The following is an 8,946-nucleotide window of genomic DNA, read 5'->3' as shown; positions in this document are numbered from 1 at the left end:
TAAACAGAATATACATTGTAAGCAACTTCCTAAACTCTAGAATTGACAGTGACATCTTGCTGCCTGGACCATCACCCAAAGTTTTTCTGTACCACTGGGGCGTTGATCTTCAGCCCACAGACCCATAGCCTCTAGCAGACTTTTCCATGAAGCAGGAAATTACAAAGACAGTTCCACCTATACTAGCAGTTTGTCTGTCACATTCTTCTGTGTCCTACAGAATGTCTAGAAGACTGTTTCACGAATCAGGAACCCTGAAGGATCATCTCATTCTTAGGCAAGTTTAGCAGTCATTTCTTATGATCCTATTGGTTTGATCTTATCCTATGCAATGAAATTTATAGCATTTTAGAGATCTTGAGACAATCATATTATTTTAAAATGAATTTGAAATTTTAGCACGTGGCATATACTGTTACAACCATAGGAGAAAATATTTAATGCAAACATCCTGATGTATTCTCTTCTAAAAAATTAGGTAGATATAGAAATGCAAACACATAGAAAGTGCTCTATTAGATGCTAAATAGTATGTTATGGATAAAAAACTCAGGCGCTGGAAAGGTGTCTATTGGGTTCAATATTAATACATCTTGATTGAAAAGCCTTTATGTTGTAGCAGCATGTCACTGACACAAGCAATCGAGGAGAAAGCAAGCTCTCCAGAAAATGGGTGGAGAGCATACTAAGGGTCAATTATATGCAAATATGGAACTGGATGGTTTTGCTATGCCTGTAATTGTTAAAAGGCAGAAAAATAATGAGCCCAGACATGGAAATGTTTACATAGTATGCCCTGATAATTATTTTCAAGAATACTTTTGCATGTTCATAATTTTTCTAGGACCATTATGCTTGTGTTTTAAAGTTATAAAAATGTATTAGGAATAACATCAGTTGTTTGTTATACAACGGCATGAAAGTACTTTTAAACCTGGACTATAAAACAAGGGGCTGAGGTATACAGTCTTTCTCCATGTGGTATTTTCGAGTCTATTTGAAATTTTACAATCAAAATTTCTCCCAAATAGGAGCATTTTATGAATAGTGACAATAATTGAGGATGGCACAGGTGGCCCTGACTGTAGAAGGACACACTGAACTTCACACTACAGAGTTCCTCAAAGAGATCTCCATGGGTCCCTATCATTACAAAATGCCAGCTTTGCCGTGTTCTTTCTTGGACAGGGCCTTTCATATGCTTTTCTTCTCCCAGCTTGATTTCTTTGTGCCTGTAACATGTCATGTGGTGCACATTTTCTCCCCTGTTGCCCATGATTGAGAACAGATGTTATATGCCTTTATAATTGTCTTCCAGAAATCGCAATGCCTTTAAATGGCACTTTGCGCCTTTTGTAATCTGAAGGGTTAGTGGCATGCTTAGAAAGCCATGAAGTATAAAACTTCACTTTATTGTAGATAGTCATATACAATCCCTAGGCCTGCTGTTCTCCATTCACTGCTTGCTGGAACAGTTAACACTGGTAAAGGTTTTTCACAACAGGTATTAATGCTTTACTGAAAGATGCAAGGACATTTGGGGTTTCTTCCAATAGGCAAGCATTGAGCTTTGGAAGATAAAAGGTTTCTTGATGGAAGAAACTTTTTATTTACTTTATCTCCTCTGGACCAAACAAGTTAATTATTAGTTTTTGCCTACAAAATGTGAACAGGTGAATAAGACATTTCCTCAAATATGCATTATCCCATAGAATAATATGCATAAAACTAAGCAGAAAGCCTTCCATGTCAAAACTGACCTGTTTGTGATGGAGAATTTCGTATAGATTTCTCTTATTGTATGATTAGAATCATGATAACAACAAGAAAAACATATGCCTGAAATATTTATTTAAACATTGACTTGAAAAAAAGCAAAATGGCTGTTCTTGTGTTTCTCTGTTTCATTTCTTTTAGGTAGAACAATAACCTAAAGCACAATTTGAACCTGGGATGATTTCACCACAATGATGTCAACAATTAGGTAGAATAATTAAATGATTCCACCTGAACACATAGTATTACTTGAAAAGTTTTCAAGGTTTTGCAGCCCTCATCATGTTCAGCACTAGTATCAATAATTTCAATGCAATTCACTGAATGCACATGCCAAATATTGTATATCCTTTACAACAACCATGTCCAGCGATAAAGCTTAGGATCCAGACTCAAAGACCTCAACAGCGTAGGTTACTTAATTCATTGGACTGTTTTGAACATCTCTCCTGCAGCACACTTAATTATTTTATTATTTCTGTATTTGGAATTGAGCCCAGGTATGAATGTTTTTTTAGGTTAACATTCCACTTGTATGCTAGACCTTTTCCTCTCTTGTTACTTTTATTTTGAATTAAGGTCCCTCCTTTTGCTCTCTTCACCATCCCCCACCCACCCCAATCCATGCCTCAGAGAGGGTAAGGCTTCCCCTGGGAAGTCAACAAAGTCTAGCTCAGTGTTTTGAGGCAGAACCAAGGCCCTCTTCACTATATCTAGGCTGAGCAAGATATCCATTCAAAGAAAAGAGGTTCCATATCCAGTACAAGCAGCGGGGATAAAGCCTAGTCTCACTGCTAATAGCCTCACTGTCTACCCCAATCATACATCTGTTACCCACATTCAGCAGACCTAGTTTGGTCTTATACTGGCTCCCTCACTCTCAGGCTGAGTTGGTGGGCTGTTTCATGTTATCCCCACCATGGTGTTAACCTCTTGGCTCAATTTCTTCATCCTCCCACTCTTCCACTGGACTTTGGGAGCTCAGCTCAGTGCTCCACTGTGGATCTTTGTATCTTCTTCCATCAGTGACTGAATGAAGGTTTTATGATGACATTTAAGATAGTCATCAATCTGAGTACAGGACAAAGCCAGTTGAGGACAATTGTTGAGGCCACAATTGGTTAGGCTTTTAGCTGGGGTCATCCTTGTGGATTCTGGGAATTTCTCTAGTGCCAGGTACTTGCTAGTCTCATAATGGCCTCGTCAATCAAGATATCTCTTTCCTTGGTCTTATCTCTGTCCTCCCATCTCAACCATCCCATTCTGTCCTCACTCCTTCTCCCCTCCTCCCTCCCCTCTGCCATCCCTTCTCACTCTACCCCCACACTCAACCTAGATACCCCTCAACCCAAGAAAGGATAAAGAAAATGTGCTACATTTACAAAATGGACTACTACTAAGTGGTATAAAACAATGACATCTTGAAGTTTTCATGTAAATGGATAGAACTAGAAAAAACAACCTGAATGAGGTAACCTAGACCCAGAAAGTCAAGCATGGTATGTACTCACTCATAAGTGGATACTAGTTGCAAAGCAAAAAATAATGAGCCTATAGTTCACAACCCCACAGAAGCTAAGTAACAAGTACAATGCTAAGAGAGACATACACAAGATCTCCTGAGAATCCTTAACTATCAATAAAATATTTAATACATAATTTCCCTACTTAATGTAACTCTTCGTAAGAAACTTCTAAATTCATACTGTATTTTTTGGACTATATAGGACAAGTTGAAAGAAATAAACACTAAAAAATGATTGATTTTAGCTGAAAGACATAAAATATCTGCCATCTTCTCCTTAGTCACTAAGCATCCTTTCATAGTTGTTCGTCCTAAATAACGACATGTCTGTGTGCCTTTTGCTTTGTTCTCTTGTGTTATGCTGACTGTGCTTTATAAACATCCAAAAGACGTGACTTAAAATTATTCTTAAAAAATATTACTTAAAAATTACATTCAAATTTAAATTTTTTTCCCATTAAAAAATATTTTATTTTCCCTAGAAGAGCAATTTATCTCAAGATGAATAGCAAATCTATAGTATTTTTAATACTTATTATGCCAACTTGATAATTTGTAACTTTTGTAGTATTTATTTATTCTAACAACAAAATTGTTCAATATTTTTTCTAATCATTACATTTTTAATGTTCATAAAATTGACAGTTTGCATAAATATTTTTGCTTGAAGTATCAGTAATTTTTCTAGTAAACCAAGAATACAGAAAAACAAAAACATAACCACATATTTTTCCTGAAAAGTTTAATGACTTATTCTACATTTCAAGCAACACTCCATCTTTGCTAATGTTTTATGCATTTTTTATAAAATTATGTATATATTCACTAAAGTAACTCTATAAAAAATGATCACATCTCCAATAGTCCTACTAATAAACTTCATAACTTTTGTGGTTCTAATTTACTCACAAACCTTCTCTATTGTTTTTTGCTGGCCTTTGAATAATGCCACACTTCTTTTGTAAGATTTGATGTAGGTATCCAAAATAACAGAAACAGTTCTTTGATCGTTTATCTTACACCTTGTCAGACTCCTTCTCTTAAATTGTAAGACTCCTGCACACTCATTTGTACTCACTTATCAGGACTACTGTCTTGCATTTTAGTGCTTTCTAGATTACACCATAAAAGGAGCTTCTGGCAAAATGTTTTGGATGTGATCCTCTCTTCCTGGATCTCAGCCTTTTGGCTTTCTTTGTTCATTGTATCATGCTAGTCAACAGTAATATGATCCTGCTTCGCTATTGAAGTAAAAATCACATGCAAATTATATTCTTGTGGTTGGAAATAGAATCATCTTAAACCATGTTTTCCTTTCTACATGATTAGTGAGATATTCATACAAAACAAAACAAGTAAACAAACAAAAAAGAACTTATAGGATTATGGATATTGATAAACATAACTGTACAGGGTAGCTGATAGGCTCAAAATTCAAGGCAAATTACAATTCTGCTCAGTAGTCTGAGAGACCGAGGCCTGCCAGTGTAAGGATACTAATAATGTCCCAAAGCAGACTGATGAATTTAATTACTCTCCTATATCCCTCAAACACTTTTCTTTTCGTCTTGTATTTTAGACACAATCTGTTGAAGGCAGCCAAAATTAACATGTGCTTCTGATTACAGTGACCATGAAGAAGTAAGAAGATAGTGTTTCTCAATGGTGCCACAAGGATATGGGCTCAAATATGTTCATAGCAGCATTGTTTGTCATAGCCAGAACCTGGAAACAAGCTAAATGCCCCTTTACCAAAGAATGGATAAGGAAAATGTGGTACATTTACCCAATGGAGTACTACACAGCAGAATAAAATAACAACATCTTGAATTTTGCAGGCAAATGGATGGAGCTAGAAAACATTATTTTGAGTGAGGTAACCCAGACACAGAAAGACAATTATAACATATACTCACTCATAAGTGTTTTCTAAACATAAAGCAAAGAAAACCAGCCTACAAATCACAATCCCAGAGAACCTAGACAACAATGAGGCCCTTAAGAAAGATATACATAGATCTAATAGACATGGGAAGTAGAAAAAGATAAGATCTCCTGAGTAAATTGGGAGCATGGGGACCTTGGAAGAGGGTTGAAGGGGAGGGGAGAGGCAGGGAGGGAAGCGGAAAAAAATGTAGGGCTCAATAAAAATCAATAAAACTTAAAAAAGAAGATATTGTTTCATAAAACTCCTCCCGATTCTCAACCCCTTAGAAATCTGCTACTTTTTTGGCAGCATTTCCTTGGCTTTGAAGAGACTGATGTAGATTTACTACTTAATGTTTTATGCATTTTTTATAAAATTATGTATATAAGACTGAGTACCAAATATTCACTTATTCATAGCGCTTTGACCAGTTCAGTCTCTATTCTAATTATCACCCACAGCAAATGAAGCTTTTCTGACAAAAGGTAAAAACCACAGTATTTAGAAATCAGTTTAAATTCTCCATTAAAAAAAAAAACTTACAAGAATCCAAATGAGTTTAGTGACTTCAATTACATTTTGAATCATTTCATATAGTTAATGCTAATTATGGTTTTTTTCAAGCATTTAAGTAATGTATCAGTGTTGTAACTGGACATTTGTATTTGTTTTAGCTTTTCTCTTTATTTGTTGTTGAATTTAGGAGCTTTTTTCTATTGTAGATAATAATTCCTTCTTAAATATTAAGCTTGAACACATTTTCTGGAAGTCTGTAGGATGCCTTTTCAGTCATTTTGCTGTTCACAAGATTTTATTTGAAGCAGTATAACTTGTCAAATTTATGAGTTCTATTTTGACCATCCTTTTGGTGTTACATACAAGAAATTACTGCAAAAATGATCTTGGTTTGCTTCTAAAGGTTTTATAGTCTCAGGTGTTACAGGTAAGATATATTCTATTTTCAAATGACTCTTTCTTTCATTCTAAAAGAGTCTCCACACCAAAGCCTAGTACTTTTGAATATTAAAAAAGAATTAAATTTGTCATAGCTATATACTTAATTTTTGTAGTTACTGTGTCTAGTTCCAAATCCTAATTGAAATTTTATCTTACCATAAATTCTAACTAACATCAAGGATCCCAATAGTAGTTGAACACTGACTGTAACAAGCTTTTAATTATTTTCAGTTAAATCCTCTAGGTTTATTAATCTTATCAAATTGTGCATTATCTTAGAGTTGTACAATCCACCTGTTTAATATGTCTTTTTATCTTTAAACTGAACTAATATTACAATATATAAAACTCCAGGCTGTCAGTTGAAGTACGTGAATTTGAGCAACTCAGTGGGTCTAGGCACCTGGTGACTACTGCATTTGGGATAGATACAGAATATTCAAATATCACTATGTGCTGTATGACTCTGATTTATAAATTTAAAAATTTTTAAATTTGTGTGTTTTCAGCCAGAGTACTAGGTTGGCCTAGGATTCTGTAAGAGATACAAACTACCCTATAGGGTGAAATGATCTTCATGTGAGCCATTAGTTATAAGCGCATGCAACAATACCTGGCTTACAGGTTTTTTTTTTTTAATGGCATTACTGTTGTTTATATAGTGGAATTAAGGCATTGTTGGAGAAGTCAGACAGTTCTGTGGACAGTGTTATGCCATTCTACTTAGAACCACCATTTAACACCATTGATTTGAGATTATTTATTCATTTGTCCAAGCTTGAGAGTGGCAGGCAAGAGTATTGTAAAAGATGTAAAAATATAGAGCTCCGCATGTGTCTTAAAATAAATCTGTGAAAGAGCAAAGAAAATAATTGGCCTCAGTTTATAGTATTTTGCTGCTATCTACAGGTAGAAATGTATATAAACTACTATAACTCTATTCTTTGCAACAAAATTCACTATTACTTTTGGGAAAGTGTACTCAATGCATATAATTCGCATGTAAAAATACACAATATTATTTTTTCATAACAATTTCTATATAATAGAAGAGATATTGTCATTTTAAATTGAAAGGTAAAATGTGTTCAGAACAAGTGTTATTAGACTGCTCAAAGAGAGCTGAACAAGAACAACAGCAGAGAAGAGAGCATCCAAAGGAAAATGTCTATGAGGCCTCAGCCATCCACAAAGACTGTAGGTAACCAAGAAATACCAAGAGAAAGAGGAATAGTATCCCTTCAGAGAGCATGCCAATAGATTATTCAATACTAAATGTTTATTCCTTATATCTTCAAGATATCTACAGGAAACTTTATGCAGACTGAGCAGGTTGTATTTATGTATTCCGGTATACATATACATATTATGTAATAACAAATAAAAACCAAAGGCTATGAATGTAAAAGAGAGCAAGGAGATATTTATTAGAGAATTTGGAGGGAGGAAAGGGAAGAGAAAATTAATGTAGCTATATTGTAATCTCAGTAAACAAAAGACATAATTAAAAGTCATATATACATGGCCTATTATTCTTGATATGTATATAAGTCATTTAGAATGCCCCTGCAAGTCACGGAATTAGTAAGTGATGGTGGGAAGATAGAATACAGTGGTAAAAGGGGTTATAAAGTGGAATAATGAAATAGGAAGAATTAAAGTAGGTTAGGGAATGAGAATGGATGGTAAACAATATAGGGATGGATAAATAACACTTAAGACCTTTCCAATCACATGGACCTCTTGTAAGGTGTTCTTAAAATATGTACACAAATGTATATAGAAAGATTTTAAATGGAATTAGCCTATGGCACGGTAGCAATAACCATACACAACATCTGAGGCTAACAAATGAAAGTCCAGTGACAGAAAGGACAATTTTTTTCAGAGATATTGGCCAGTGAATTCCAATAAACCCACAAACGTTAGTTGTTATTGCCGATGCTTTATTGTCTTCAAGAACTTCACAGCAAGACTTTATTTCTGAAGATACCTCATACTTGAATCATAAAACATGGAGAAATAAATTTTATATTCACGTGGACAATTTGTCCCTACTGTTTACATAGGACTGGAAGGCACTCTGTACACTGCAGGAAGAGAAAAGTAATAATCAGTATTTTTTTGGAATCCTGAGAGCTTTAGTAATGACCACCAGACAGGTCAAGTGCATTGACACAATACTAAAAAAAAATTACATGACAAAAACCAAGCCCTTTCTGATTGCATTTTTTACTTGCTCTAAAAGATGAAACCCAAACCAGACACTGTGATCAGGGGTCAAGAACCTATGGCTAAGTAGGTCATAAGCTCAATGTGAAGGACCTTCTATTCTTATTATGTTAAATGGAAATAGTATTAAACCATCTCCTAATTAGTTATCATTATTCCCAAATTGAAACACCTTTCAACCCTTATCAGAGAGTATGTCTTATGCAGAAATAGTGAGTAACTCAGTTCTGGAACTCATCAAAGTATAGACAGAAAGAGATAATGGGCTGATAAGGTCTAACTAAGATATTGGAGCAACATCCTGTGGTGGTTTGAAAGAAAGATGCCTCAAAATAATCATTCAGAACTATATTGTTTAAATCACTGCTTGACCAATCACTTAAACGTATTGATATTGAGCTCTTACATCAAGAATTAACCCTCATAATTGGTTTCTAGCTACAAATAAAGGTCAGTGAGTCTATATTTTGATATCCTAAAGAAGCTAAATAAGAAGGTGAACCCTAAGAAAAACATATAGCTATCCTCC

This window comes from Microtus ochrogaster, chromosome 19 (genome assembly GCF_000317375.1).
Source record: "Microtus ochrogaster isolate Prairie Vole_2 chromosome 19, MicOch1.0, whole genome shotgun sequence".
NCBI lineage: Eukaryota > Metazoa > Chordata > Mammalia > Rodentia > Cricetidae > Microtus > Microtus ochrogaster.
Note: the sequence above shows the minus strand (reverse complement) of the source record.